Raw genomic sequence first — 26,958 nt, 5'->3', positions numbered from 1 at the left:
TCATTAGATGTCATTTGATGATAAAAGTGGGCTATACCCTAACCTCAAGAGGGTAGAGTTATAAGAGGGAACTTGTATGAAGAGCATTAAATACTCGGTTAGCCATCTCCCACCATGGGTAATTTACATAAACGTTATATCCAGATCCAGATTGGCATCAGTGAGACGTATTGGAATGCTCCAGGTGGTTGTCATCACGTAGGATCGCATAATTCACCTTTTTACGGTTAACGGACGGCCGCTCCTGTGGCGGCTGCTGTATCTGCAATTAAAGTATCCCAACTACCATAAAGTGCGGAAAGAGCAACAATCTACACCCTCAGATGCACAAATAATACATATATGTATCCATATATATATGGCCAAACGGATTCCAAAGCGGCACGTACAAACTCACGGCTATTTGTCTGCTGACTTGTCTGCCTGCTTCTTAACTTATTTTTTCTTTTATTTATTTTTTTGTTCCGCATTTTTACTTTTTTTTTGTTGGTTTTTTGTTTAACTTGGCATTGTGATTGTGGCTGAAGCCGAAAAGATTTGTGACCGGTCCAGACTTCACATCCCGGTCCAAGTCCAGCTTCAGTTCCAACTCTGACTGCAGCTCCAGCTCCAACTCCGATCCATGTTCCCCGACTGCCTGTCGCTTTTAATCTAGCAAAGCAATCGTTGAATGCCACTAAACTTTTCACCACAACTTATATCAATTGTCGTCCAATGTACGACGTCAACGCGCCCCTGATATATTGGATCTAAAAGTGATCGTAATCGCAAAGCGGAGCACACACGCCCAAAAGGCCTCCAGTCCAGGTCCAGTCGTCGTCCATCCAGGCCCCGGCCAGGTCTGTGTCCCAAGGAGATCTGACTCGGTTTCGGCCAAGGCTTGGTTTCGTTTTTGGCCCAGTCCCAGGCACAGGGCTCAGAGGCACCAATTTGTCTGCACAAATTTGAGGAAGTTGGCGGCGGCTGGAGGTGTGAAGGTTATCAAGGGAATAGAATATACAATAAATTGTAGGGTTTATGGGTTAGATTTAGGATAAAATACCCTATGAATAATAGACCTCTTAATTAAAAACTTATAATTTCTAGGATGTGACCTTCTTTGGAATACTTTTTCTTTCAAAAAACAACTTCTGTTTTTGTAATTTATTTTATTTTTTCTGTCCAGACAATCCCATCCAAGCCCCTTCACCGCCTTTGTGGATGGAAACCCACAGTCGGAGTCTCTGGTGTCGACTGGCTACCTTCTCGGTTAGCATTAATTTATGAAGTGATGATGACAAGTGGGATAACGGGGTCATTTCGCGCTTAATGTCGCCAACACGTAAAATGATTTGCATCGAAAGTCAAAACCTAAAACCCAATGCCGCGTAACTTTAGAGCCTGTGGCAAGGCTGCCAGCTCCAGCTTCAGCTTTAGCTTGAGACTCCTCGGAGGATCAGGCTTCATGACTGGGAACTTATCGCCGCCGCCCGATCATAACAACACATTTTAAAGGGCTTATGGGCCGTGAAGATTCACGGAGAATCAAGAAGGATCTTAAGGAGAGACGGCGACTGCAGCCGTTGCAGTTGCAGATGAATCTGACATAAGCAGACCGCAAACGTGACAGCTCACTTCAGGCTTCAGTCTTCGGTTGACAATCCTGACCAGAAAGCCGGCTATTCGAATCCCGAATCCGTATCCCTGGCAATTGTGCTTCAATATTGTTCCTAATTTGGCACTTAAATTCAATAAGACCGGGGGCATTCGTTATTCTTCTTTCATTTTAGTTGCGGCCGTGGTGGGGGATTCTGTGACGGGGCCATCGGAGAGCCCATCCAGAGGACCGTACGTTGACATAAATCAACGCGACTTCCAACTTTTATCACGATCTCCTAAATAAGGCGATGCGGCCTGCAGAAATCCGCTTCATACATTGCACACAAATATATATGCTATATATACTTATACAGGGCCTTTCAGTCGCAGTCACTAAGTAAGCTATCATCAAGCTCAGGCTCAGGATCCAAATCGGAATCAGAATCGGGCTTCACAACTGCAGAAGGGGGCTCAGAGTGCACTCTGAGAAATTTTCTTATTCTTTTCTCTCAATCATCTAAGAAGATAAAATCTATTGCAGTTAAAGAATGGAAAATTCAATCTTAAATTTTGAAATACTTAAAAAAATATTGAATATTTGGGGAAATATTTTAGAAAGTATTAAGTTTTGTATTATCCTTTAAAATAGAGTTTCTACCCGTCCAAAAAACAATGGATCGGCCCAATAATGGGTCGGCTTAGCATCGAAATATCTGAACCCTGGATTGAAGAGCATCGGATGTTAACGTCATTCAGATATAGGGACTATGAGCAGTCCTCTATAGCCTATATAGGCAGGTATCGGTTTTAAGAAATGACCGATTGTAATGATACAACATTTTATAAAGGGCTCTTTGGGGTTAAGTTGATAAAAGCATTGATAAAGGATAACTTAAGAAATAAAATATAATAAAATAGCTGGTTAAAAAAATATATATATTCCGAATAAAATGATTTTTAACTTTATTTATTATATTTTCATAATTACTTTATAAACCATTCCACATTTTTCTTGAAACTTTCGTCAGTGTATAGATTGCGACAGTGGGCCAAGAAATACACCTGGGGGAGCTATGTACCTAGAGAAGGAGATAAAAGGGCGTGGCCAGAGGAGGCTTAGTTAGGTGTGTAGGGGGTAGGGGGGTAGTGGTAGAGGAGGCTGCCACAGACACGTCTTGCGAATTGCCGCTGACTCGTAAAATGCGTGTGCGAGTCGCGCGCGTTTCGCGATCCTCGCATTTAATGACATTCGTAGACAGGGTCTGTAGATGGAAGTAGCTAATTTTATAGAGAATATTAAGGTTCCAAGTGACTATAAAATATTTAAAAATATATAAGAATAAAATTTATTAATCAAAAGTTAAAGTACTCAATAAACACCCTCTTTATATCATTCGAATTCGCGTTTAACATCTTTAAAATAATATGGTTTAGTGTATTTAAGGTATCTACTAGTGTCCTTAGTTTCCCTGGCCTCTCCTCCCCGAAAGGCGAATTGTTCAGTGAGTTTTAGCAAATGCGATTAAAATGTCACAGACCGCGAAAGGCAGGGCCCTTGGCTGCCAGGACGGCAAGTCGGGAAGACGGCAACGTGTGAAGTAAATGTGGCGCAAATGTTGTTGGCCGTCTGTCAAGGGGCCTAGAACTTCCCAAATCCCCCAGCCTCAGCACTAGCCACTCAGGCAGTGCCCGTGTAATTGCAAAAGCCTGCAGAATGCGGCAGTCTTCAGAGAATGTGTGGAAAGAAAAGAGAAGCTAAGCCAAGGAGGCTCCCTTTTGCATAATGATGACATTCCGCTGCGTATTTGATTAAGAATTTTGACAGGCGACATAGTGTCGCTTTGATGGCCACCCAGGCCAGGCATATCCGATGTCCAAAACCGATTCGAAACCCCTCCGAAACAGAGTATCAAAAAATGACTGAAAAAAGAGTCGAACTTTGGATCCCGTCGTTTTAATCAACAGAGCTGATCAATAACAATCAACATGTTTGCTGATAATTTCGCCAGTCTCTTTTTGGGGGGATGGGTTACTACACAGAAAGAAATTATTAAAAATTATATTTAGTTAAGGGTTTTAAGTAAAACATGTAAATACGAACTGTGTGTCTAATATCTTTAATAAAAATATATTTTTTATTAATTTGAAAGCTTCATTTTCCTTAGTGTTTCTGTCTCCAATACCTTTAATTTTTTATAGAGGCTTTTTTGGGAACCCTCTCCTTTGTCAGGCAACGGATTTTTGTAGGTGGCGTTGACTTGACTCATTTTGCGGTGCATTCCTTTTAATGGTTTGATTGATGGCTGGCAGTTTTGTGGCTGTCGCTGCCTTGAATTTGTCAGCAAATTTGTCAGGCCTTAACCCAGAAGACGAGGGGCTGGCTGGCTATCTGGGGATAATATAATACATATCGCGGAACTGGTTTCGAGCTCGTTGAAGGCTTTTTGTTTTATGGTCAACTGAATCATTAGTCAATGGCATTTCGGAAGAATGCTGGGGAAAGTGAAGCGAAGACAGGTAATTGCGAAAGTAATCGTGATTATGTCCAATGTTGAGTGTGTCATATGATGGAAGTAGTTTAATGATTAACTAAAAGTGAATCATTTTTAAGAGTAATTACCTATTTGTAAGAGCATGGGAAAATCACCTGAAAGAATTTTATAAAAGCTTAAATACTGTTACCGTAAGCCTCCCCCACTATGGATTTAATGACACGTTCTGGGCCCCCGTACAGTTTCCCTTTCGACCACACATCAAAGTGGCTCAAATTGCGGCCTAAATCGGTCCAACTAACTGCAAATGGTCGTGTATACGAGTATGGCCCACCTTACCGATCACGTCCTATATAGCCATATTGCCGTATAGCCATACTTAGACAAGGCCAAAAATAATTTGCAACAATTTGCAGCGTCCCCAAATCAAACGGAGCTGAAAAGGCGAAACAAACTATGTATAAGCCAAACCCAGACGCCAAAAAGGCAAACGGCCAACAACAAAAAGAATGCTGTTTAATAATTTAATTTGCCACAATTTAGCAGCGTTTATCAAAATCAAAAGCCATAGACGGAATCATTCAGTCAGTCAGTCAGTCAGTGAGTCGGTCTATTGGCTAAGAAATCGCTAAACCAATGGTTATGTGGCTTAAACCCATGACCAAAACCAGAAGACTGAGAAAGTCTAACGCCGACGCGTTGAATGATGCAGCAAAAGATGGGTTCAGTGCACTGAGAAAAGAGTTTAAAAAAAATAGAGGAATGCTATATAAAAATGATTTATTTAATATAGAAATTTTAGACATATTTCTGACGTAAAATGTCTAACTTTAAGCAAAGATTGCATTAAGTACAATATAAGGTACATTATAATCTTTGCTCTAAGCATCTAATTGAATCCCCAATAAGGGTTTAAGTCATTGTGTTATAGTCCTTAGTTCTTATTTAATTTTTAATAAAATATTTAATAATTTTTCTCTGTGTCTGTCTTGAATTTGGAACTCGGATTACACCCAGATATAAACGGCTACCTAAGTGAACGGCGTCCAGGAACGTGATCAGCCCAATTTTAACGCCCATCGAAAACGAAAGGGAGCTACCATGCCATAAATGTACATACATACATACATACATATGTAGGTAGTAGGGTTCATCGAGGGTTAAGGTAAAGGGGGCAAAGGCAGGAGGGCGAGCAGAGATGGGGGTTGGACCCAGAGGTCGCCATGGAATTCTACGAATAATGTGGTGGGCGCACAATCCATGGACACGGTCATGGGGACTCTGGCCACATTGTAGTCCGTCATTTGGTCAGCGAGTACAAATCACCAAAAACCTATTATTAAATTGTCAAAAGGTCGAGAAATATATATACCGCTGGATGAGAGAGAGAGTGCTTGACTTTGGAGATGATATCGTGAGAGGTCATGGAAGTGAAAGGAACTATCTTTAGGAAACAATACTGTAGAAAACAAGGATATGCGATAGATGAATGGATTTTTTATAAAAGAGATATGTTCTTCAAGTTTATTTCAATTATAAGGCTATAAAATATAGAACTAGTATTATAAAAATAAATCAATTTAAACTATATATTGATGGGATTAAGATATATTAAGCTTATGGGTTTCAAAAGTTTTAGTTTTCAAAACTAAAATGTTCATAAAATAGTGACATTAAAAGGGCCTTTTTCTAAACCTTATCTTTAAATATGACGATGTTTTTTAATTGCATATTGAAGTTGATTTCATAAGAAAATATAATTTATTTTAAACGATGTTACATCGCTAGCCTGATCCCTTCACGGCCCAGGGTCAGGCGAAGATGATTTCGACGTTTTCGGCGCGCGTATCAGAAGCAGATCGGACTAATTGGGGCAACGGTTGGGGTTTGGGCCTGGCCAGAAGCATGGGCATGGCACCGAACTGAACTCACAAGGGGGCGGTAACAGGGCACGGCGCATTAAGACAATATGGCCCGGGATCTGGCTGGCTCTCGGCTTTTTTAAGGTTTTTTTTTTGGGTTCGGGATCGACGGATCCCCTGGTGGAAAGTAAACCTGAGAGAGGCAGATCCTGGACTGCTGTTGGGCCGCTGTTTTGTTTATTTTGTGTTTAGGCCCGTGTGAATTTTCAAAGGCTCAGGGCTAAAAAACTGTCGAAAATTCCAAAATGTCTGTTCCATGTTTTTCCCCTTAACCCTCGTACTCGGTTCCCGGTTCTCGATTAGTGCTGCTGTTGCTTCTGCTGTTGATGCTTCTGCTGCTGTCTGTTTTAACCCATGAGCAAATGGTGGGCGGATCGCGGCATTTATTACAGCCAATGTTACAATTTGTGGCTTTCAGATTTATGCGTTTATTCAGATTTATCCCAAAGCCTGGAAAGCCAGAAACTAATCTCGCCTCATATAGGCCGATTAGTTTACTGTCTGTAATCTCCAAAATACTCGAGAGAGTATTTTTGCGCAGATTGCAGACAGTACTGGACGAGGCTGGTTTGATCCCAGATCACCAGTTTGGTTTCAGGCGCTCTCACTCCACCCCCGAGCAATGCCACAGGATCGTGGCAAAAATCCTGGACAGCCTCGAAAGAAAACATTACTGCTGTGCTGTTTTCCTGGATGTCAAGCAGGCGTTTGACAGGGTCTGGCACCCTGGTCTAAAAGCGAAGCTCAAGAGGAACCTGCCACAAAAGTATTACGATTTCCTTAACTCGTACTTGACCGACAGGAAGTTCAGGGTCAGAAGCGGAAATGCGACATCGGAGTACAGGCCCATTGAAGCTGGTGTTCCGCAGGGCAGTGTACTTGGTCCCATCCTGTACACCATGTACACAGCCGACATGCCTGTCGCTGAAGAGGAGGGCCTTCTAGTGGCTACATATGCCGACGACACGGCATTTTTGGCCTCTTCAATCTTGCCAGAGGAGGCTTCTGCACGACTCCAACGCCAGCTGGACATCCTTGACCCGTGGCTTCGACGGTGGAACATCGCCGTCAACCATGAGAAGTCAGGCCAAACGACGTTTACAATGAAGAGAGGCGACTGTCCTGGAGTCAGTCTCGGAGGCACCCCAATTCCAGCCAGCCCTACACCCAAATATCTGGGTATGACCCTGGATAGAAGGCTCACCTGGAGAACCCACCTGCAGCGCAAACGGACGCAAATCCGGATCAAGCTGCGTCAGCTCAACTGGCTCATTGGAAGGAGGTCCAGGCTGAAGCTAAGAATCAAGCTCCTTATATATAAGGCCATTGTAAAGCCAATCTGGACATATGGTATCCAGCTATGGGGGACGGCGTGTCAAAGCAACCGAAGGATCATTCAGATCGCCCAAAACAAGGCCCTAAGAACTTTAACTGGAGCTCATCCGTTCCACGACAATGCGACAATCCACGCCCAACTGAGAGTCCCATATGTGAGCGAAGAAGTTCAGAGATTCGCCAATAGGTACGTGGTAAGGCTGGACCGACATCCTAACCCTGAGGCCATCAATCTTCTGGACAACAGCTACACCACAAGGAGGCTGAAACGGACCCACCCACTGGACCTCTGCCACTCGGGCGAACGGGACTGAGCTGCAGTTGAAAAACTAACAAGGCCCACTAAAGGGCCCGACAATCATTAACTTGAATTCTATCGCTAAGGTCTACTGTTAAAATTAGTTTCCTAGGATAAGCAAACATTGTACTACTCAATATTTCATTAAGTTAAGGTCCCATTATACAATTTAATTATTGTCCATAACTTCGGACAGATTTTAAATATAACTATTGATTGATTGATAAAAAAAAAAAAAAAAAATTCAGCGTGGCAGCGCCCCAAACAATATTGTATATGAAAACAACTTATGACTGCTTATGGTTTTCGGTTTTTGAGAGGGGATCCGGAGACCGTTGGCTATGCTACCGAAAGCCTCCTTGTGGACTCTCCGGTCTGATTGATTTCTGGGAATTTGGCTTTGGGGAATTTCAGTGCCACACAGTGTTCACAACAAAGTTATGATTAAGATTAAATGTGTCTGCGTCTGGACAGGGCTCTGGACAAGAACCCCGACTCAATCCCCGAAATCCCAACTATACGCGGTGGCAAGTGCTGTGATATATTTTTTCTCGGCACTATTATTAATTGGATCAAAAATTATGGATGCTGGGAAGTGAAGGTCCCGGTGGGAACTTTTATCGAAGCTGGAGAATTAATTGGAATAAATTGTGGAAACAATTAAATTACTTTTTATTTAACAAAAAAACATATTTAAACCAGTTTAAACTTATTTCTTTTATTTCTTTTAATTTTGAGTTATGGTCTTTGATAAATTCCAAAGATAACTTAATATAGTCCGATAGTATCCGGCTGATAAAAAAACCAGCAGCTGATGCGACCCATTTAGGCCTATTAGTCATGCTGGCCGATACTAATTTCCATATTTAAGTCGGGAACCAAACAAATCATTGGCTAATTAAAGAGAACCAGCCCAACTTAAATCAGTAGCCAAGCAGGAGGGATTTGGGCCTGGGTCTGGATCTGGGGAGAAGACCGCAATTAAAATGCGATCAGCAGGCGACGACTCCAGACGGTGACTAAATAAATAAATAATAAATAGAGAACAAAAAAACCGGGTGTATTAGCATAAAACTATATAGATTTAACGATACCCATTGACACACATTTCGGTCGTCGAGGGGGGGCCGGTGATCTCCAGGTCTATTGCCAACCTAATCGATTATAAATGCGCCTAGCAATGTGCGATTAAAATAAATTGCAAGCGGCAGCGAGTCCGCTTAAGTTTCATAATTAATTCAACCCCTGGAAGCAAATGCGGCAACCGCAAGATTTGTGTGGCTTTCTGAATCACCAACCGGGCTAAGATAGTCTACAGTAGAGATTCTTCAAAAAGGAAAGTCTTTTAAAGTAAAAAAAATATTATTAAAATTTTAAAGACTATTATATCATACTTAAATAATCGTAGATGGTATAGTCTAGTGTTTTCTTTATGGAGTCTCCACTAGACCACCAGTGTCCAGTTGCCACAGATCCCCAGTTGGCTGTCAACTTACGGCCCATATAAAAACGAGCGACGACTGTGGCTCGTTTCATAAACTCTTGTCAAGCTATCGCTGGATCGTTGGATCGCCTGGATGCTTGGGATCTGTGGATGGCTGGATGGTTGGATGGTTGGTTGGATGTAGAGGTAGTGGTAGTCCCCTCAACGTAGTCGTAAAATCGCAGCCAACACCTAGACTGCTTATGAGTGTATTTTGCTGGCGAGGTGTCAGGAAACAACATGTCGAAATGCATCTAACAAGGAATTCGATTTTGCCGGAGTTCCAGACCTCCGTTTCCCTCCATCGAGGAGCGGTTGTGTCCCATTGCCCAGGCTAATGGCACGTTGCATGTTTTACCACGCTTGATGACATGAATGGGCGCGGGCTCCAGACAAAAAATATATATGTACATATACACTCTCTTATATATAAATATATAAAAAAAATAAAAAGAGAGACGGTAACTTTGGGCTCACTTCCCTGTCCAGTTTGGAGCCTGACCGGGTTCCTTGGTTTTCTTTATTTTCACTTTGCCCGGCACTACACAAATTTTATGCGATATTATCGATGAAGATCGTTGGGGCTTTATTTTCCACTTGAAAGGCTTTTTAGTCACCTTTATGGAAGTGATTGTTAAGAGACTATTTAGTAAATCATAAATTAATAATTAAATACTAAGAGACTAGTTTATGGAGATCTCAGTCAGGAGATATCAGTTCTTTAATATTTAAAGGCCTAATTGTAGCTCATTCTTAAATTCTTCTAAGCCCTAATCTTTCAAAGGAATGCAGGATATTGGCTAAAATGATTGAATCAAAGTGGCAGGAAACTTTGAAACAAAGAGACTGCGAAAATATTTGGAATTTTTGTTAATTTGTAGGACGACACATTGCTGCCCCTGTTGAGTGAATGAAAGGAAACCAAGGACTCTGAACTTGGAATTTATAAATACCCTTAAAATATGGAGTATAATGAGTTTGTTTAAGATTTAGTTTCAAAAATATTTTATAAATATTTGAAGCAATTGATTTTGTTTACATTTGTAAAATGATTCTTGGCTATAATTTATGTTTCTTGCCACTTGGAGCCACTCATTCATACATCTACTTTGTATTACATTTTAACCGAAAAGTTGCCGCCTTGGTTTCATATTTTTTGTTTACTTTGGGGACTCTGAGAGCTCTGAGAGCTTGTCACCACTTTCCTGAAGCAATTTGTACGCTTTTTCAACTCTGGGGGCTTCGGGAACTTGTGTCTCAGCCGGCGAAGAATTCTCGTAGGTGTTTATAATGTACACTCACTTCACCCGATCGATACGTTGAAGATGTGTCTTTCATTTTATTTTTTCGTTTTTTTTTTGTTGAACGATTTTGAAGTTGTTGGGGGCTGCTGTTGTTGCTGGATTTTCGCAGTTTACTTTTTGGACATTAAAACATCCGTTTACATACTATTCCCATTAGCACGACTTGTTGTCGCTGGAGATCCGATCCGAAGCGATCCACTTCCAACTTTGGGATCCCAACCGATGCTGGGATGCTGGGGATTTTTGCGATGCTGTCGTCGTCTTGTCTTCGACACGCGACAATCTTTGTTTATTTTTATTTTTGATTTTTTGTTGTTTTATTATTTTTTTTCATTTTTTTTTGTTGGTGTTGACCAGTTTTTGTTCCTGGCCGATTTCTTGTAGCCTCGTTCGCCTGACTGGCTTGGTCGTGTCATTGTTGTTCTTTGGTTGGTCTGAAACAAAAGCAAAATTAAATTGTTATGAACACAAGTTTTCGATATAAGGCATACTTAACACATATTTATGGCGCGTGCAGCGGTAGCGGAGATTCTTGAGATACTTTTTCCCCTTCCTGGGCCACCACCCCAACCCCTTTTTTTTGGGGGGGATAGGCTTATAAATTAGTCGGGTTTATGGCCGACTGAGTCAGCCGATTTGGAATGTGGTTGCTGAGGTGGTGGGGCGCCCTTTTGACCGCCATTTGGGCATAATAAAATTAAAAGTTTCAGCTCTGTTTCGGATTCGGTTTTAGGCATTTATTTACGATTGATTAAAGTGCCTGGAATGGCTCAATAAATACTTTTGTTTATAAGGGATCACGGGGGAAATAGTAGGAGAAATAATATATTCTAAGAATATTTAGTCATGAGATTATTCTTTCAATTATTAGATAGTTGAAGACCCCCTCTAGATAGCCATTTATAGCCAAAAAATCTTCTTAAAAGTCATACTTTCTTAATGAATTTTTGTATACTCGTATCATTTATGTGACCTCTCCTTTCTTACCAAAAAAAAAAATATTTCTGGTCGACCAGACTTAATTAAATATCAGTGACATTTATCGGGTCTCGTGTAGCTTTGGCACGCCACTTTAACGATAACCGTGAAAGAGTAAAAAATAAAGGTGGATCGGATAAGGGGTGGGAGAAGGATGTGGGGCCGAGAAAGAGGTCCCCGAAAACCCGCCCTGTCATGTATAAATCACCTGAAAAAAGAGCTTGCACCAAAAACCACCTCAAGCTCTCCCCAAAATGTGGCAAGTGGGGGCGGCATCAGGGGCAGCATGGCGGGAGGAGAAGGCCATGACTCCAAGGCAGCCAATAAAAAGAGCGACGACTGTGCAGGAATGTTTAATGATGTATAAAGCATGTTAGAGTTTATCTTTATAGTGGCATTCTTTTTGCAAAAAAAAAAAAAAAAAAAAAAAGAGAATATAAAATTAAGACAAGAGGGCGACAAACTCATCTTCCAAAGTCGAATATTAGGTGATCTAAAGGGGTCACTAATAAAATACAATTTAGAAATTTACAGAAAGAAATACATTATTAGAAAAAGAATAAAACAAAATATTTAAATAGATCTACATATAATATTCCTTGTCTTCTTTAAAAACTTAGTAACTCTTTTCTTTTAAAGAGTATCTTTCCTAAATAAAAGCTGCAAGTGTTTTAAAAATTTGTCTCCAAATTTATGGAGCTCGATGCTATCAAATCTCTATAAAAACTAAAGCTGTATGTTTAAGGAATTTGTCACCAAAGAAAAAAATACTCTTTAGATGTCATATCCTTATTAACTATATCCCTACCCCAATGGATTTTTTCGTGAGCCCCCTTTTTTGAAAGAACCAATCTTCATTTTTTGGCTAGAAATATTACCAATTCGGAGAATCTTATTTGGCCACCATTATCGGTCAGATAGATTCTGAAAGCTAAGTGTGCCAAGTATTTGGCAGCTGGTGACGTGTTATCAGACCATCATCGATAAGTGATAAGACTTATCAGCGTGTTTGTTGTGGGCGGACAAGATCTAACAAAATCTAAATTTCTCAGTACCCCGCGATCGTAAAACATTTTATCGCTATAGCTTTTTTTTTTGTATATCGCACAGATGTGTGTGGAAAAACTACTGGAATTATATTTCAATACTTTTCGATTCGCACATACTTGCTATCGAAATTATTTTATGATTTCCACTTGAACGTGAAATGACGAAATCCCATTAGATTCCCATTAAATTCCAGTGAGGCAGAGGCAGCTGGTCAGTAACTGGAAGCGATAAGAACCATTTGGTGGGTGTTGCCAAAAAATAAGTTAGGGGGATTTTCCCACAGTGTTTGCGAATCGGAAAGTTTGCTGAATAATGATGATTAATAGGAAAGTTTGGGTTGGTCAGTTTGGAGGTTTCTGAAAAATATTCAAGCCTCGTTTTCGTAGAGTTCCCTTCCCATTAGGCCATGGTTTAAGTTTAGAGCTTTACATCATCCCCAAAGCTGGCTGATCTATCTGGTGATCTGGTGACACTTTCTCTATTCATCCGGCTATCGATCTAGCCATCCATCCGTCTGCCACCCACATTAGTGTTGTTTTCACGCGACTGGAAACTGAATCTGTGGCAAACGGGACTGAGGCGTCAGTTCATCATGTCGCATAAATAATAATCAAAAGTAACATTTTCTATAACGCGCCGCTGAGTACCGCCACCCACACAGTGCGAGAGTGTGTTAGAGAGTGTGTGTATATATGTTATATGGAAATAAATATCCAACCCGCATGTTAGGCAATCGAATCGAATCGAAAATTGTGTCCAACAAAGTAGCCAGCCGGCCCCGGGGACTTGAGTGAGAAACAGTTGGAAAATTTATGGCGCAAAGTACAGTGCCCGATTGTCAACCAGCAATGGGTAAGGAGAAAAAAAAGAAGGCCAAAAGACAAGCCACCAAACACAACCAGTTTCTTGGGGGAGCTGAAGGAGCACACTGAGCAGTCTTCGGTGCAGATTAGTCACATGTCAGTTTCAATTATCGTCGAGTCAATTTGTTGAAAGGCCGCAAAACGCAAACGCAGCAGCCAAAGCGGCTAAAAAGCAGCCAAAGGCCCAAAGCCTCAAAGCCCCCAAAGGCCCCCGCGGTACCCCAAATGCAAAAGAGATCCAGATCCGCGCCAAGTCGGCCAAGTCAATCGATACCGCATTGGCCAGATTTCGCTTGAAATATTCCAACCGAGATGCATGTGGAGTCGATTCAGCCCAGGAGTCGTCAGAATTGGCAATGGAGCACCATAACACTGAAAGAAATTTATTGAAAAAATAGGAGTAAGTTCCTGTGGATAAGGTCCTGTTAACAATTATTTCTTCAAGTGCCTCCACTCAGAATCGGAGCCACCAAGCGCGTCTGATTATCGGCAGGACAACGACAACTGCGAACTGCGAATACGACGACGATGAGACGGCATAGGGCATAACTCAGATGCTCTGCTATGATAATTTCCAATAAGACTCGACTCGTCGACTTCTTTGCCACTCGGAACCCGGAACACCCTCTACCCTCGCCATGGCTTTCCATGGCACTTTTCTGGAGGGGGATCTGGGGATCGGGCTGGCTCTGGAAATTGATGATGCCGGGTATGTTTGGAGTCAGCTTGTTTACACAATTCAGCGCACATCGAGGTCGGATGCCGGCATGGTGTCGTGTAGCCAAAGCTCGAAAGGAATTTGTTTGGCCGCTTCCATCAAAGAGGCGCCGAACTGAAATCAAGATCAAGATTGATATCAGGCTCCTCTCGTCTGTGTCTTACTTTTTTTTCCTGTTTTTCGGTTCCCGGTGGTCACAACAAATCGATGAAATTCCTAGACAAATGTCTGGGAGTTGCATAATCGCTTTTCTTTTTTTCTTTTTAGGTTTTTAAAGATTTGGAGATTCTGTCACCCAATTCACGTACGATTTGCTCGCTCACGTACATCGGCTATTTGTTGGACTGACAAATTGTCGTCGCATCTGTATCTGTATCTCTACAGTACCTGTGTATCTTTGTATCTGTGAGCGGTGAGCTGTTCTCTGGCGAACCCAAAAGCGTGTCAACACATTGTGTGAGTGCCCCAAGCCACCGCCTCATTTGTCTTTTGGCCAAGCTCGGCTTTGTTGGCCAGCACTTTGCTGCCAACCCATTTGTCTTAATGGCCCAATGCTGCACTTTTTTTTCTGAATTGGATTTGAGTTTCCCAGGGCCGACAGCCCGATGATGTGCATCCATTCCCTATCCGAGTCCCACGCACCTGGTCGGCCCGACTTTGACACCTTTTCATTGTCATTACCCCGTTGTTGGTGTTGGTTTGTTGGTGTCGCTAATGCGAAATATCAATTTTCCCAAGAGTTCACGTGTGCTCTGGCCGTGTGTGCCCTTCGTTATTGAAACTCAAACAAATCGCAGTTCCGGCGTTGTCTTCCCACTTTTGCGGTTACGGGGGACGACCACTTTGTAATGATGTGTGAAACGAGATCTTCGGCTGGCGGTGCGGATGTGGGCATTACTCATAGAGCAGTATCTAGGAGAAGCACCTATTGAAAATCAATAGAGAATCAAGCTACAAAACTTTCAAGGAATTTTATTCCAGAATCAGATGAAAGTTGGCGGTGATAGCATTCGTTGTGGGCCATATGTGTCCTTTCCATGCCTTCCCCAATGGCGGAAGGTATCTGAAAAATTTACAAAAAATGTAAAAAATATTTTATTTCCAGATTTACATGCAAAATGATATAGAATCTATCGACAAATCTTTTAAGGTATGACGTACAAGAAACGGATAAAAGTTGACAGAGATAGAGCCATAAAAGTGGCTCATCTGTATCCTTCCCATGCTCTTCCCACTTTTTAAAAGGGGTCTCCTTAGAAAATCTAACAAAAATCTAAACAATATTTTGTTTCTATATTTGGTTGCAAATTAATAGAGAATCAATCTACTAATCTCTTAAGATATTCCTCTTAAAAATAGGATAAAAGATCGTCGAGATAGATCCAACGTGGTGGGCCACTTGTGTCCTGCCCATGCATTCTCCAATTTTGAAAAGAGGTTTCATTAGAAAATTTTACAAACATCTGAAAAATATTTAGTTTATAGTTTTTATTGCAAATTAATAGAGAACCAATCTATTAATCTTTTAAGGCATGTCTCTTAAGATTCGGGATGAAATTGGCCGAGATAGAGCTATGTATAATAGTGGGCCATATGTTCCTTTCCATGGTTTCTCCAACTTTTACTAGAAATCAGAAAAATTGTCAAAAAATTTAAAATATATTTTGTTTGTAGATTTTTATGCATATTAGTAGAGAATCAATGTACAATTCTTTTAAGATATTCCCCTCAAGAATTAGATTGAAGTTGGGCGAAATAGAGACACCACAGTGGGCCATATGTGTCCACCCAAGCTTTTCCCAATTTTGAAAAAAGGGGCCCACTAGAAAAAATTAAACAAGAAAGGAAAGCTAACTTCGGGCGGAGCCGAAGTTTATATACCCTTGCAGTTAAAACTGGATATATATCGCAAACATCAGATATAGTTGGCCGATCCTTATGATTACATCATAATAAAACCAATTAATTACAATAAAAAATCTAAAAAAAAGTCCCAAGCTTTTATCTTCAAAAATACGAAAGTTGATATTTCTACCAAATACCATTTCCAATCGTTCAGTTATATGGCAGCTATAGGATATAGTCGGCCGATCCTAATGAAATTTCGTAGGTCGGATTAACTGACCAAAGATATAATCTGTAGCAAATTTCAGCGTTCTATCTTCAAAAACACGAAAGTTGGGTCATTTCCGATCAATCAGTTATATGGCAGCTATACGATATAGTCGGCCGATCCTAATGAAATTTCGTAGGTCGGATTAACTGACCAAAGATATAATCTGTTGCAAATTCCAGCTTTCTATCTTCAAAAACACGAAAGTTGGGTCATTTCCGATCAATCAGTTATATGGCAGCTATAGGATATAGTCGGCCGATCCTTATGAAATTTGACATGTCGTTTTATTTTGCCAAAAATAGCTCTCATGTCAAATTTGAACTCTCTAACTCTCAAAACACCAAAGTTATACCAGTTCCGATCAATCAGTTATATGGCAGCTATAGGATATAGTCGGCCGATCCCGGCCGTTCCGACTTATATACTGCGTGCAAAGGAAAGAAGGGTGTGTGCAAAGTTTCAAGACGATAGCTTCAAAACTGAGAGACTAGTTCGCGTAGAAACGGACAGACAGACAGACGGACAGACAGACGGACAGACAGACGGACAGACGGACAGACGGACAGACGGACATGCTCAAATCAACTCAGGAGGTGATCCTGATCAAGAATATATATACTTTATAGGGTCGGAGATGTCTCCTTCACTGCGTTGCACACTTTTGGACAAAATTATAATACCCTCTGCAAGGGTATAAAAACTATCTTTAAAATATCTTATTTTTAGATTTTTATGTAAATGATTAGAGAATCGGTTCACAAATCTTTCAATGTATTCCATTTAGAAATGGCATGCAAAAAGCCATACATATTTATTAACCAAGCAGGGGAACATATGGGTCCTACCCGAGCGTCCCTATTTCCAATCCTTCGAAGGTGGCGCTTGATGCGCCAGACAGCCGCATTAAAGCCAGCAGCAGGCCGCTGTCAAGGCTTACGCTCAACAAATGATTACCAATTTCTTCACACAATCCATGCATAAAAATAATTCCCAATTAGCTGCAAAGCCATAAGCGAAATAAATAAAAGGAGGCGCAAAAATAAAAAAATCCGACATCCATGAGCCGAAAAAACTGAGCTGGCGCCTTCGTGTGAATACCGTCGCAGCGGTAAAAATAATAATAATCGTAAAAAAGGCAACGTGATGGGCGGGCAGGCAGCCGGGTTATATACGGAGTAGGGATAACCATATATGAATATGGATATATCCCGGACAGGGGGTTGAATGAAAGGGAAACCGAACAAACGAGAGTGCGACATGATGTTGATATGTTAACAAGACGCCCCAAGAGTGCCAACTGGTGACGATGATCCTCGAATCTTAAAAGAACAAAAAAACCAAAACCAAAAATGTATTTAAAAAAACAGGACAGCCGTCACAGTTGGCATTATATTCCTCATATATGTATACTCCGGTAGCGATGTTGGGCATATGTGAATGAATGTTTGCTGTTTTTTGCTGCAAAATTATTCAAGGATTCGCAATAACAAGACTTCACCTCAACCTCGAATTCGTTAAAAGACTCTTAATCCAAGTGGTGTGGCTTCTCTTGTTAATTTCCATAAATGGTGTGCAGACTTGTGTGTTTATTAATGTTAAAAAAGACACTTATTAAGACTTTACAATAGCTCTTTGAAACAATTAGAGGAAAATAGTAATAAATAAATTTATTTTAAGGGCTCTAAGTTTCCTTAGAATGACTTTAAAATATCTATAGTATATCCTAGGAATATATTAAGTTTTTTTTAAAGAGTATGAAATTCCCACATCACCCTTATTTTTTTCAATTTATATTTTTGAAAGGTTTCTAAAAATTGGATTTGATTTATTTTTATTGATGGCCATATAAACGCTCGACTGGTCTGAGATTTAGGGGACTTTGTCTGGCCGATCCATTGGTTTATTTTATTTATTTTAAATTTATATTTTGCGGGTAGCCACGGTAGTAGTCGGCTGGTAGTAGTCATCACCCAACAGCAGGGGGGAGTTTGGGTTCCAAAGTTTCAGGGTCTTCGGCGATGGCATTTTCAAAAACATTTTACGCAGCGTGAACGACATTTTCTTGGGTCTGGGGGCTTCGTTAAGGATCCACCTCCTACATTTCATAATTCACGGAATATTATATCTACCCGGTACGGATTTGGCCAGGGCCCTCGGCCAGACCAGGGAACAATGTTGGGGCCCGGCGCTGTCATTTGGCCACTTCACAAAATATATTCTCATTAAAATTGTGCTTTTTGGTGCTTCTTGTTGTCAGCTCCCCTTTGGGTCTTGGCCAAAATATGTGTGTGCCTTGACCAAATGTCTACTGGCCAAGAGGAGACGACGATGTCGTCGCCGCCACCACGCCCACCCCCTGTGGTTTTGCTTCCGTTGGAGACGCCACTGAAGAATTCCCTGGGATCACGGATTCAGATTCAGATTCAGATGCGGATTGGAATTGGAATTGGATTGGGCAGCCGATCGCGAATCTTGGCGGCCACTGCGGGCAAGATTCAAAAAAGTTTTTTACGCTGTTTATGTGCAAATGTCGAAACAAAGATATTTCTTTAAATTGATAAAGATTAACCATAAACAAAGCTCCGAGGGAGGCTTAAGCCCTTGGAGTAGGAGGTAGCTGGAGGAGTAGGTATGGAAATTGATCTTCAGGGGGGAACTAAATGAAGAACTGTTTAATTTAATTATAATTTCAAGCATTTTCTTATCCATTTATTTGTCTAGGGCCCTTACCTCAGCCATACCTTGTAATTCGAGTCGAATTTTCTCAACCATTCGTTGGGAGTTTCTTACCCGCGGCGTGAGGTTGTGAAATATGTTCATTCACAGTCACTGTTCTAACATTCATTCAACACTTTTTGGCCCTGGCCAGGTTTTACGAGTAGTATCTGGCCAGGAGTCTGAAGACAGAGCCATTCAACCGGATGTGGGCGTCAGCAGGCATGTAATCTGATCCCTGACAAATCGGTCTATTAGAATGGCGAGCGAGGTGGCGGCGGCGGTGGGACTGTGTGTTGAAATATTTGTCGCATGCACCGCAGAGATCTAGGGGATCTGGCATCTGGGATCTCTTGGATCCATTGAGCATCTCCACATGGATCGCCCCGAACCGAAAAGCCATGAGGCGAGCGTAGGTGGCGCTGATCTTGGGCTGTGGTTGGATTTGGCCTAACCCCGTGGTGCACGAGGTGCATGAGGTGCAGTTAGGCCTCCATTGGAAAATAAAAAGTGGAGAACCTAAAGTGCACTGGAAGAAAAATGAAGAACCTATGTAAAACGTCTTGGACAACCAATTTTAAGCCTTTGAGTTACTCTTTATTTAACAATAAAATTCTAATCGAATACTTTCTTATTGGTTCTATTTTTTCTTAGTGTATAAACCTCAAAAGGGAAAAGTCGTGGATGGCGCGTGTGCCTAGCCCTTATTTTCCTGGCTTTATTCTCCTTAACTTTTTTTATTTTTTTTTTGCTTATTTTTTTGTCGATTTTATGAGGCGCAAGTGGCGACGTTTTGTGGTTGCAAGGCACACACAAGCCTGGCCCAGTGGACAGCTAAAATGTTGCACGTTGCTGGTGGCGGCAGTCCTCCCTGCACACCCCTCCCTTCACCCCTCCTCTTCTACCTGTGCACCCCTTTCCCCATATTTGGTTTTTTTTTGTGAACCCTACTCTTCAGCTTTTTCGGCGCCGCAGCAATTCATAAACGTGGGCGATTGATTCTCGTACCTCGTGGCCTCATCCTCCCCAGCTTTTGGGCTTCGACCCGGGTTTCTTCTGGCTTTTGGCTGCTTTTGGGCTTTGGCTTTGGCACTAAGGCTCGGCAAATGGCCCGCGGCATTGCGATTGAACTTCAAGTTATGATCGTCGTCGGAGTTGAAAAAAAAAAAAATACAAAAATAAATAAATAAAGAAAAACAGCAACCAGAGTATTGCCACATTGATGAACGTTCCGCTCACGAATGAACCGACCAGGCTGAGGCACCAACACCCAACAGCTGTGAGGACTAGGAAGCTGGGATTTGTTTGAAAGTAAGGGATACCTCTTGAAGGATCTAGGAAGGAGTTATAGGTCAATCGTTTGTTTTTGTCCCATAATGGATGTTTGGTATGCTTTAAATTCTCTTAACTTTTATAAAATAAATATAAGCAATCTTAAATCATTGATTGAAATGAATTATTTAGCCTAATTCGTAGCCTTATAGTATTATTCATTTTGATTTTATTATAAGACTCTTCAAAAAACAACATACCCTAAAGCTCTTCTCATCTCAGAGGTATTTGGCCACAAAACACGCTGTTACCACTTATTGATGGCACATTGTGATGGTGATGCGTTTTGCCTGCTCAACCAAAAAAAAAAAGAAAAAAATCCAACAAAAATTTCGAACCCAGCAAGCGGCCCAGACTCCCGCTTGTCTTCATCCTGCTCCCTTCTATGAGCTGGCCTGGCGGTGGAGAGGCGTTCTGCTCAAATGTATGATACCCACCCACGAGCAGCCAGAAATCCAGCGAAACTATGATGATGACTGCTCGACTGGAGCCACTCCCTCCCTCCCCCCAGCCAGCTGCTCCTCCCCCTGCTCCGACGAACTTTAGCCCGATTTTGGTTTTGGTTTTTGGCTTCGGTATGACTGAAGGTGCATCTTTCGTTTAGGTTCGGTTTAGTTTGCTCTCAGCTCCTCGCCTTCCAGTCCTCCATTCAGTCAGTCCTCCATCCTCTAGTCCCACAATCCACCAACCCAAAGAAAGACAATGCAGAATTAAGCATTTCCTTTATTGTTGTTGCCGGCTGGTGGTTTCTGGTGCCTTTTGTATTACTTTAAGGTGTGCTCCAGGTAATAATTTAGTTAAATCATATTTTCGGCAAAAGACCAAACGGCAATAAAATCAGCAAAAGCTACGGGGTAAGTGGCAGGTTAGCATTGCCATAAAAAATCATTCGCATTTAACACTCACTGATTTAGCCAAGAAACTAGTTGACTTTGTGGACTTCTATGAAATATAATTTTTAATATTCGCAATAAATATGCTTAAAAGTTAAAAAATTATTTACATTTTTTTTTAAACATACCATATTTAACATCTGCGTTTTATTGGAATACATTTCCCTGTGACTGTTCTAAAATAACAATCATTCGATAGACTTCGATAGAATGGGAAATCACAATTGGCTATGTATATCCTACGACTTGATGTTTTCACGGTCATTATAATTACATAAAATATAGCCACACATATTTTCAATTTGAGATTCATTGTTCAAAGAATTATTTTAATGTGGAGCGCTTGAAATTCCGTTTGCTACTGATATGAGGTTCAATAAGCTTCATGAATTGTACCATTAATCTGATTATAAAGGCCAAAGATGCCAATTAGTTGATTTCTATGAAAAAAAATAAAAGCAAACATTTAAATATAAATTAATGTATACTGTGTATGTAAAACTTATGTATCTCACTAAGATTTAATTGATTTATTTAATGAAAGAGAATCTAATCCAGTTCTACTTTAAGAGAGAAAAAACTAAAGAAGCTTAATTCGGATGATATTGCATTTGTATATACGGGGACATCTCCTATAAAGTAAAAATAATTTGTTTACGTTTGATGACGTTTGTCGCATCTCTCAGTTTTAAAGTCTCACATATAAAAAATATTTCGTCTCTGGATTTTGATGCAGATTGGTGGCGAATCGATCCAGAAATCGCTTAAGGTACTTCGCTTCAGAATCGGATGAGAATTGAGGAAGATATGGCCATCGCAGTGGGCCCTACAGGGGAAGACCCCATTTTCAGGGGATCCCATCATGAAAAATGGAAAAAAAATCTCAAAAATATTTTGTCTTTGGATTTTGATGCTTGGAGCACCAGACGCTTTCAAGACCATTAGAACTACTATGAAAATTAAGTAAAGATTGATTTAAACTTGAGATTCATTTTAAAGAATGATGATTATATGAAACTGCCGCTTTTGTAGCCTCCGAAAGAGGCACAAGTAGTTTAATTGTGTTTGATTAGAAAGGTCAAAGTTTAAAATTTTGGGGCAGGAGACTTCCGGCCAAAAAACACAGGCAGCTTGCAGCTTGTCTTGTCTAGCAATAAATATTAGTTAAAGGTATTCCTACCGTAAATGCTAAAATTAAAAAAATATCAACAACATCAAGTCAAGTCTGATCAGCTCGTCTGAGATCAAGTTAAAATTTTTAAGGTGTGACCAAAAAGTGATCGAAGCTCATAATTTTTTAAATTAGCATTTTTGTGTTCTTCTCTTTTTTGATTTTTGGTTTGCACTGAGGAAAAATATTATAGTGTGTTATAGCTTCTAAAAGAGTGTCAAGAGTGGTTTTAAGCCATTTATTTATCTTTTATATTTTTTCCAGTGCAGGGCTTGGTTGGTAGCGTCTGGAGGAGACCCACGAAGCCACCGCAGATGGTTTTATTTTACGTGGCGCGCGTTGTCATAAAACGAAATTTACAAATTGTGTCGTCTCCGAGCCGTCAAAATGAATACAAAAACACAAAACCCCAAGAATCAACCGATGATGATGCCCGATGCGACGACATAGACAACATCATCGAGCATCATTCTCCGTCTTCGCCGGCTTCAGACCGCCGTCTTCAGTCTGCAATCTTCCCCTCGGCTTTCTTCCCTCTGAATTCTTCCCGCAAGTGATTGCAATAAACTCATCAATAAATTGCCGTCTGTTTCGCATGGGTTATATGACGCCAGTGGAACCACCAACGCAACCACCGCACCACTCACTTGGTCATTTTAGCCTTTATTTTTTTTGGTTTTTTTTTGGTGTGAGTGGTGTCTTCCTCTTCTGCGGTGGCTTTCTTTCTACGCGCGTGGCTAAGTGGATTTGTGTGTTTTGTTGTGCGAGAAAAATGTTTATTGTTTCAACTTTGTTATCAGTGGTTAAGTAAACACACGCACACACCGAGTGTGGTCAATTTTTGTGATCGTGTGATTTCTAATTTGTTTACACTCCAACAAAAGGCAACAAAATTATTGTACGCTTATTTATGGCTGCAACTGTCAAATGTCCAACCGGAAGAGTCCAATTCTTCCCCCAAACCCATGCCCAATCATTCTTCTTTCCATTTCTTATATCTGGTTTCTGGGCTTATCTTTGAAGCCCAGGAATTTTGTCCGGGAGAATTGAATTTTGTCTGAATTTTGCTGAGAATTTATTAGTACAAAGAAGTCGCGTGTTGCCATCATCAATCAGTGGAAGGGAATGAGATTCGGATTGAGAAATCGGGTCTCCGTGTGAGATCGAAAGATCAGAAGCTTGGCTTAAGAGGCTAAACCTTAAGAGATATACAAAGTATTTCACACCTTTCTTGAGTTTAGACTAAAATTTTTTATAATATATACTTTTAGTATAAATATAGACCACCGAAATATAGATCGCAAACATATGCTTCTTATAATGTTAATTATTAGTTAAAGATACCTATAATCTTTAAAAATTATATATTTTTAAAAACGAAATTAAACTCTTTATAATATATATAAATTTCTTTAAAAATACTTCCAAGCATCTTCTTTTATTTCATATTTTTTTACGTAAGCTGGCCTTTCCAAAAGTCACCCAAGATTTTCATTTTAGATATCCAAAAAATTGAGAACAAAAACGAAAAACATAATGATGACAAAGTCATGATTTAAATCAAGTTGTGACGCCCCCGTTGGCAATTTTTAGATAAAAGTAACGATATGTATCATTTAAACCGGTAACTGAATAAGAATCCCCGGGCAATCACAACGAACTTCAAACATTAAGTCGCGTTGGCCCGCCTCAATGTTTATTCAATTATCGCAGCATGGTGGCCACGAAAGAAGAAAAAAAACAACAAAAATATACATATAAATAAGATAACCCTGGCTCTCTAACAGCAACCCCAATTTTTGTCCGGAACCATCTATTAATAGCAACTGTTTCGCTTGTAATCTATATGCCATGCCACGCCCAATCCAGGAGTTCATTAAACATCCCCCTGTTGGAAATTTTGATGGAAATTCTGGCAATGGGGTGCGAAGTGCTCACAAATTATTAAGCTAATAAACGACAATACTGAAAAGGAAGAGGATATACGTATCTATGTATATCCGAAATAGGGGAAGCAATTTGTCCCCTTTGGTGGTGAATTCCCTTCAAAGTGCTGATAAGCGTGAAATGAGCACTTAAAACTGCCCCGCAGAACTGTCAACGGCAGCCCGAAAAGGGATCGGGGTTATGGATTTCGGATACTGGACGGGATATATACTTATATTTTTTATATGCATCGTTGATCTTTCAGTGGTTGACAAAAAAGGGCTTATGTAACCATAAATGCTTAGGACTGGTAGTGGCATCTGTTGGACTTTAGTAGTCTTTTGCAGAAAATGGTGGGAATCTGCAAAGATTAAAAATTCTTAGTATTTAGGAATAAATATTATTAAAAAAGAATTTCTTATAAATGAGGCTTATGAAGTTGGAGTTCTGGAGTCCTCAGGCTTCTCTTCATCTTATTTTTTTTAGACTTCTCAATCTCAGAGATCCATCCCCAGTTATCAAAGGAGCTTACCTGGTTATTAGGTGTCGTAATCATTCGACAGCCACTCAACCTAATTAGCCATAAAGTGAGCGCCACATCGTGTGTCACAAATGTCGGCTTAGAATCATTTTCTAGGGTGATTATTGTTCTGCTTGGATTGAGGTTTGATGGAGAGAGCCTTTGACACGTGATCAGAGAGTGAGATGGATGTGAAAGTTCAATTATAAATGTAGGGGACTCTTGGGTTTCCTACTAAAAGCTTATTACTAACTGACTAAGCATTCCATTCCCGTTAAAATAAAAAAAATCCTGATAAATACAAAAAAATCCCACACTTTGCTAATCTCTGAGCAAACAAGATCTCTGGGCCAGGCCAGGTTACCTAAAAGCAGAAACAAACGAAAATATGTCACATTTTTTCACTCGAAGAACTCGGCGAACCTCGAAAGGCTAAAAACGGAAATTTACAACTGAAACCCCCACCTTGTGCCTTGTGCCCCCCATCTAGTGTGCCAACACTCAAAATAGCCGGCTAACAGTATTACAACACCTTGACAGACGCTAAAATCTATATTTGTTGACAAATATCAAGGGGTATGATGGTATACCCGGTTACCCTGGTACCCTGGTACTTACTCTATGTTTATATAGGTACACATATACATACATACGTCAACGTATAGTCCGTCCACGATATCCGTGCAAAGCAATCTTGTCAGTATATTACGTTAATGACAAATTGACGGCACCGGCTCTTTGATGTGTTTTGTTTGATTGTTTTGGTTCTAATCATCGTCGACTGCCGACGAAGTAGTCGTGGACAAAAAAAGTGGGCGGGGCAGGGTCTGGGTCTGGGTCTGGGGCTGGGATCTCAGGGGTGTGCTTTGCAAATGATTTCGTTTTAATTTAACCGCTTACTCCTACTCGTCACTCAATTAGCTTGCAACTCGGCGAAGCTTATCAGTTTCCGAAAAGTCATATAACTCCCCTATGTGTCTAGCATGGGTGTATGTTTGCCCAGAGGGGGAGGGTGGGTGGCGAGTGGGCAGTACCGGGTGATAAGCTCAGCCATTATCTGGGGAGCTCTCTCGCTCTTTGAACACTTGGAGAAATATTATTTCTTAAGGTTCTTTATGTTAAAGGTTTTATATTATATATCCTTTGTCTTTAAAATATAAATCATAGGTTTTAAAGACTAGTATTTATAACCTTTTCATTTCCTTTAATTAACTCGATTTTTTTCAAGTGCATCCTGCAATTGTTTAGATGTGTTCTGTCACTGTTTGACGACGACTATGTGATGTTGTAGTACACAAGTCGATCCGGCGACTGCTCCGTGCTACGTGCCCGTCCCAGGTTGTCAAACAAGCCGTGTTCAAATACCAAATTACGGAGTACTTTACGGAGAATACGGGAGAGTACGGACGGATAAAGAGAGCCTGGCTATACCGGACTCCATCCGATTGTCAATTACAACTCTAAATGCGTGTGTGCACTCGACATTTGTCGCATTTATTTACATTTGCGCCTGCCTGCAATAAAAGCCAAACCACCGACACCGAGCTATAGGCTCTGTCGGGGCACATGGGAGTTGAAAATAATACGAGTGTTCATGCAATATGCATGCTTTAGTACTCTGCCGCAACGTGAGAGAACTCTGGGCCCCAAGGCCCCAAGGGCCCAAGGCCCACTCCTCCACCCAGGTCGGCAAAAGTGTCCCATCCAATAAAATCTAATAACCACTTGGGGTTTACCTCTTTCCACAGCTGGCGGGGGAGTTGGGCCAAGTCGGTGACTTTATAAGCAAGGTCTCTCTATTCACTTGCACGATTTTCGGCAGCTTTTCTTCTTCTGTATGATGACATTGACGACGATGGCATTTCCAGAAAATTTCTTACTTTTATGATGGTGTGGCGGTTGCCTCTTAAGTTCCTCCACCCCCAACCAAGAAGTGGGTGCTGGCAGGGATTACAAATTCCTAGGAATTCCACAATTGTCCTACTTTATTAATTCTTTTAGCAAACAAGAGAAACATTTTTGAAATATTTTTTAAGTAAAGATCTCATTTTAAGTCCCTTAAAGAGTAAGGAAATATTATGGAATGGCTGGAGATTCTACTGGGGCCACAAATATGCGAAAATGTTTACGAGATGGCACCTAATTAGGCAGAAGAACGCCGCCAGAAATTTACGTTTCCTTAGGGTTCTGGCGCAGCTTTTAAGACTTCAAACTTTTCAAATATTTCTTCAGACTTTTCAAATCCTCGAACGCCGGCGGCTGGC

General features: G+C 40.8%; 1 long non-coding RNA gene across 1 annotated transcript; it reads right to left on the bottom strand.

Moving 5' to 3' along the window:
• Positions 1 to 20,891: 20,891 nt before the first annotated feature.
• LOC108125893 (uncharacterized) lies at positions 20,892 to 21,461 on the bottom strand. The gene is made up of 3 exons (XR_001773331.3): positions 21,206 to 21,461; positions 21,091 to 21,126; positions 20,892 to 21,031 (listed from the first exon to the last, which is right to left on the bottom strand). It is a non-coding gene; the product is annotated as an uncharacterized lncRNA (long non-coding RNA).
• Positions 21,462 to 26,958: the final 5,497 nt, after the last annotated feature.

Source organism: Drosophila bipectinata, chromosome 2L, assembly GCF_030179905.1.
Source record: "Drosophila bipectinata strain 14024-0381.07 chromosome 2L, DbipHiC1v2, whole genome shotgun sequence".
Lineage (NCBI taxonomy): Eukaryota > Metazoa > Arthropoda > Insecta > Diptera > Drosophilidae > Drosophila > Drosophila bipectinata.
The sequence above is the reverse complement of the archived record's forward strand: the minus strand, read 5'-3'. Positions and strand labels throughout refer to the sequence as shown.